Here is a 5,982-nt window from a genome sequence, read left to right on the forward strand (position 1 = left end):
TCAAATTCAGTCACAAATAATAATAATAATAATAAATTCTTTATTCCAGGATGTGGGGAGGTTAGTTCAATCCCACACATCCCATAGATGAGATAAGTACAAATAATATTTACATAGAGTAACATAAATAAAATAAAAAAAATGGGTGTGTCAAGCCTACGCAAGACAGAAGTGAAACTTCTAGTATTCTTCTCTCTCTCTCTTTTCATTTCATTCTCTCTTTTTTTCTGTCTATTGACATATTTATAAGTAGCATGTGATAAAAAAAATTAAAAGTTATAAAAAAAGAAAAAAAAAATTAGTTAAAGCGGGGATCGAACCTCGGTTCTTCACGACCACAGTCGTGCGCTCTGCCTGTAGACAGCGAAGATGAGTTAGGAGAGTGAGTTAAACTAGGTATATAATATTTACACCTTGCTAATGTTTTCAGTATTATTAGGGCTTTTTTATACTAATTTTCATATATTTATTGGCAGGTAGAGTAGAAATTAATATTGTTTAGCGTTTGCCAACGACCATACCATGTTGAACACACCGGTTCTCGTCCGATCACCGAAGTTAAGCAACATTGGGCGCGGTCAGTACTTGGATGGGTGACCGCTTGGGAACACCGCGTGCCGTTGGCCTATTTTTTATTTTAATTTCATGTTTTTTTTATTTTTTTATCATTACTATAATTAATAATATCATAAAATTCTTTAACTTTTCAAGTATGCTACAGGCCTAAAATATTACTTAGTGGATTGATATTATGGTCAACCATTGAAAAAAAAAATTCCTACAAACTTATTAATGTAATTACGATCTTTTTCAAGCGCGTATGTAATGATTATTTTTATCAACCTCGCACACACCTTGCTAATTTTTTCAATATTATTAGGGCTTTTTTATACTAATTTTCATATATTTATTGGCAGGTAGAATAGAAATTAATATTGTTTAACTTTTGCCAACGACCATACCATTTTGAACACACCGGTTCTCGTCCGATCACCGAAGTTAAGCAACATTGGGCGCGGTCAGTACTTGGATGGGTGACCGCTTGGGAACACCGCGTGCCGTTGGCCCATTTTTTATTTTAATTTTATGTTTTTTTTTCATTTTTTTATCGTTAACATCATAAAAAATTTTATATCATTCTTTAACTTTTCAATTATGCTACAGGCCTAAAATATTACTTAGTGGATTGATATTATGGTCAACCATTAAAAAAAAAAAATTCCTTAAAAACAAAAAAATAATATTCCATGGCCGAGAATCGAACTCGGATCAACTGCTTCGAAAGCAACTATGCTGACCATTACACCACCAACGCCAGTTGTCGAGATGAGCTAAGAAGCATTTATATTTTACTTCAAAACTTTTACTACATCAAATGAACTTTAATCGGTCCCGCATTTTCGTTTCGGTCATGAGTTGGTTTTACTCCTCGAAATTGCATGACGCGCGTAAAGAAGTTTCACTTCAATAAAAAGAGATTTTAAAATTTAAAATGAAATTAAGTTAAAGCAGAGAAGCACGGGAATCCAACGGATCTAAGATTGTGGGAGCAAGTATCTTTCTCCAATGGTCTTCAATGCTCGATCCTGAAGTTAGACGCGATTCTATGATAATAGTGTTTCTGGAATGGTTTATCCTTTCCCTCAGTCCTGCAATTCTGGTTCTTAACAGAGCTGTAAATCCTGGAACTCGCCCTTCTGTTAACATCGAGGAGGCACTGCAGTGCCTGGGGAGTCCGAACATCAATCGGTAAGCGTTATTATATTGAACCCGAAGCCTTTCCATTGTTCTTTTCTTGAAATTAGCCCAGAGCTCGCATGTGTACAGGGTGGTGCAAAAGGCTAAGAAGAGCGTCCTTTTCACTCGTGGACTACAGAGCCGGAATCTTCTACTGAGCATGTTACATTTTATACTCAGTACACGCCTCTGCCTGTCAATATCTTCATCATCCGTTAACTTGTTGTTGATGATATGTCCTAGATATTTTGTGGTTTCTACTGTTTTCAGAATCTCACCATTCAAAAAGACTGGGGGAATGTTTTTTGGGCCTTCCCCGTGTTTTATGACCAACAGTGCTGTTTTTTTCGCATTATAGATCATGTTGGTTTCGTGAGCAAATTCCTCACAGATTTTCAGGAGAATTCTTAATCCCCGTATTGACGGTGCCATCAGAACCATATCATCTGCGTAGCTCATATTGTTAACACATAGACCTCCGATGTGACAGCCCACTCCAACATTGTTTAACCTGTGGGTTAATTCGTCCATGTATAAGTTGAACAGTACTGGGGACATACATCCACCCTGTCTGACCCCGCTTTTCAAGAAATAGGGTTCTGAGAATCCATCTTTCCACTTTACAAGGTTTTCCTGTTGGCGATGCCATGATTCGAGAATTTTTACCACTTTCCATGGTATCCCTCTTTCCTTTAGTTTTTTCCATAGTAGGGGGTGGGAAACTCTGTCGAATGCCTTACTAAGATCCAAAAAGCATGCGTAAGTTGTTGTTTTTCTTTTCCTGTAGTATTCCAGCGTCCGTTTTACGCAGAATATGGCTGAGTCCGTGGAGCATTCTGTTTTGAAACCCATCTGATTGTCTTTCGTTTTCAATTGGGGTCCGACTTGGTCTAAGAGAACTCGTTCAAATATTCTGGCGGTCGCTGTGGCGATGGATATCGGTCTGTAATTTTCCTGTAAAGTTATGTCTGTCAGTTTAGATTTTACTATCGGTATTATGATTGTCTTTGTCATGTCTTTGGGTAGATAACCACTCTTTATGATATCGGTAAACAATGTTGCCAGTAGTTTCAGAATCGCTACCCCTGCATGTTTGACGTGTTCGATACTTAAGCCATCATGTCCTGCTGATGTTCCGGATTTCATGTTTTTAATGGCGGTTTTCACCATGTTTGCAGTGACTATGGGGTCAATATCATCATAGGCGTTCAAATGCGTTTCGTTTGAGGAGATGGTCGGCGTAGTAGTCGCGAAATGTTTTTTGAAAATATTGGCAATTACTTCAGGATTTGTTTCTCCGTTTATGTTGCACGAAACTTTGGAACGCATGTTCAACATTTTATTAGACTTGTTCCAAAATGATTTGAAGTCCCGATTATCTAAGTCCGCTGCTATTTTATCCATCTGGAGTTGTGTCGAATTCTTTTGGCATTGTTTTAGAGCTGTTTTGAAGGCGGCACGCTTTGTCCTTCTATCCTCGGCGATGGGACCATTGTGCGGTCTCCCATTATCAATCCAGGTGAGCATCGCTTGTCTTGATTTTTCGTATTTGTCTGCGACAAATTCATTCCATCCACAAACTTGCTTATATTTTGGTGTAGTAGTATTTCTAAATATACTAGTGGCACTGTCTCGTAATGCTTGTACTATACATCCGTAGAGGTGTTTTATTTTGGCACGTTCAGGGTTGCCACCGTCCTCAAGAGATGTATTTTTTGGGTTGATTTTAGCTAGATAAGTTTGCGAACATGAGTTGTAAATTCCGATATCACGTATATTTTTCGGATTCCATAATGCTGGATCCCTTAATATAGATGAAAATACTTCCGATGTTACTATTCCATTCGTATTTAAAGTTATTTCGAGGGGTCGGTGGTCAGTCCAATCAACATCGTAATGTATTTTCATATCGATAATTTGTTTGTAAATATTTTTTGTAACTAGACAGTGGTCTAACCACCTGGTAGTACTATGCGCGTCACTGACGTATGTGTATGGGTAAAATTTCGGTGTCGGCACAAATGTATTCGAATTCTTGACAAAAAGATTTTAGCTCTATTCCAAAGAGTGAGTCGGGATTAGCGTTGAAGTCTCCGATAATAATTGAATTGATATAATCTTTTTCATCAATGATCGTTTGTAAGGAGGCCAGGCAGTTGGTAAACTCCACAAAGTTGTCAGTTAAGCAAGTCGGCATATAGATTGTGAAGATGGTTAAATTTTCAGTATTTAGACTCACCTCGATTCCGGCCATACGACAATTGTCCATCGGGATTGTGGTAACCCTTAAGTTTTGCTTGTAAATTATTCCCACTCCGCCGTACGGCCGACCTAGTAGGGGACCGTTAGCTATATTGACGGCAGAGGTGCCCAAGCTATTGAAATGCGGGTGAATATTAGATAAAAATTCAATCTCGGTTGGGAGTAGCCACGTTTCTTGGACTAGTATAATGTCATATGATTCGCAGAGATCGTGAATAAATTTTTCGGAGCTACGGACCGATCTGCAGTTAATCGAAATAATTCTTAATTTATCGGTTGTCATTTTGATTTTTGGTTGATGTACGCGATTCTATATATTTACGGAATACAATTCCTTCCGGCCATAGTTCTTCCACCAGGTATTTCGGCCCTTCAGTTGCTTTTACAGAAAGTTTAAAGGTGTTAAATGGCGTGGGACGGTAAGGCTTAATTTTTTCGATCTTAGTATTTTCGAGACCATTATCTGCAAGGTAGGTCTTTACGTCGTCCTCTGTAGTTTCCAATGTAAACCGTGAAATATAAATTGACGTAATTAAATCTGCCGACTTCAGTGTCGTAGAGGTTGCTTTTCCTCTCAAGTTGCGTTTGGGTTTTCTAGTTACTAATGTAAATCCTTTCTCATCTTCCGCAGGAGGCCGAGGCCGCGGACCGCGGTCACGCGATACCTGTTTATTATTTTGTTTTAAAGCGTGTGCGAAGTTCATTCCCGGCTGCACTGGACTATTTGGAGTGTGTTCGTTCATTGTCTTTGTGTGTGTGGTTGACACTGTATTACTAGAACCAGTCGATAAGCAGGATGCGCCGCCCGTCGGTATTTGTTTACTATCTGAAAATCGTGACTTACCCACAATTGAGTGGTTAATAATTACTTCCGAATTCCCAGTTAAGTCACTTTGTTTGTTTGGTACCTGAATATTTGCAATTTGTTCTCTTATTAGTGCCAGTTCTTGTTTTATGTCTTAATTTTTTGTGGTCGATGAATCTTTTAGTTCGGTTTTTATATGCGTTATTTCCGTTTTCAGTGCATTGAGTTCCTTAAGGAGTTTGGACACATCTATGCTGTCGAAGTTGATGGGAGGCAATTTATGCAATTGTTTAGCAGCGAACACTGGTAGTTTATCAGGATCAGTCTCCTTCAATGCTCTCAGGATGTCCTGGAGGTCTCGGCTGATTCTGCCATCTCCTTTCCGCAAAGTACGTTTATCCGGAAGCTTTTCAAACAGGATAGTTTTCGCCTCCTTTATTTCCTCTTCGGAGTAAGTAGAGATGCATAATTGTGTAATTGCAATCTCATCCAGAGTGTCTGCCTTGTTTTGAATGAACGTAAGACACTCGTTTATAATTATATTACATGAGTTACACGACATAGCGATGCGATACGGTCTTCTGTCGCGACAATACTGTAATACGAAATACAAAATAATACAAAATCTCTATAAAGTTGTATTTTTTGAAAAATCTTGATTTATATGGACGCTCATTTCAGACTTGGGTTCGATCTTTGGAAGCAGTTTTTCCAGGCTCTATGGGACCCAACGGGCTGAAATTTTGGAATTGTAGTGAAATTTGTAGTCCATATCGAATTAAGTCACAAAATCTCCATAAAGTTGTATTTTTAGAAAAATAAAGATTTTTATGGACGCTAATTTCAGGCTTGGGTTCGAACTTTGGAAGCAGTTTTGAAGTGAAACTTCTTTAGGCGCGTAATGAATTTTCGGGGACGGAGTAAAACCGAGTCAGGATCGACACGAAAATGCGGGTACCCCCACCACCGCTCACCGTTCACTGTCCCTCTCTCACCATATGCGCTTGTTGAGGTGGGGGAGCCGCTCACGAACGTTCTCTCCCGACACGGGACAACAATCGATGCAGTTTTTGCACGATTCATTAAGGATTTAAGTGCTCATGTATATATCTCGCACTTTAGTTACCATAACCCAATTATCACGACATTAGGAAATGATATTCATGAAATTGACAATG

General features: G+C 38.8%; 2 non-coding genes across 2 annotated transcripts; both read left to right on the forward strand.

Annotated features, from left to right (window-relative positions):
- Positions 1-507: 507 nt before the first annotated feature.
- On the forward strand, positions 508-626 carry LOC149420741 (5S ribosomal RNA). Its single transcript, XR_016302653.1, has one exon. It is a non-coding gene; the product is annotated as a 5S ribosomal RNA (ribosomal RNA).
- Positions 627-948: 322 nt separating this feature from the next.
- LOC149420742 (5S ribosomal RNA) lies at positions 949-1,067 on the forward strand. Its single transcript, XR_016302691.1, has one exon. It is a non-coding gene; the product is annotated as a 5S ribosomal RNA (ribosomal RNA).
- Positions 1,068-5,982: the final 4,915 nt, after the last annotated feature.

Source organism: Hesperophylax consimilis, chromosome 9 (assembly GCF_061612785.1).
Source record: "Hesperophylax consimilis isolate HC1 chromosome 9, BYU_Hcon_1.0, whole genome shotgun sequence".
NCBI lineage: Eukaryota > Metazoa > Arthropoda > Insecta > Trichoptera > Limnephilidae > Hesperophylax > Hesperophylax consimilis.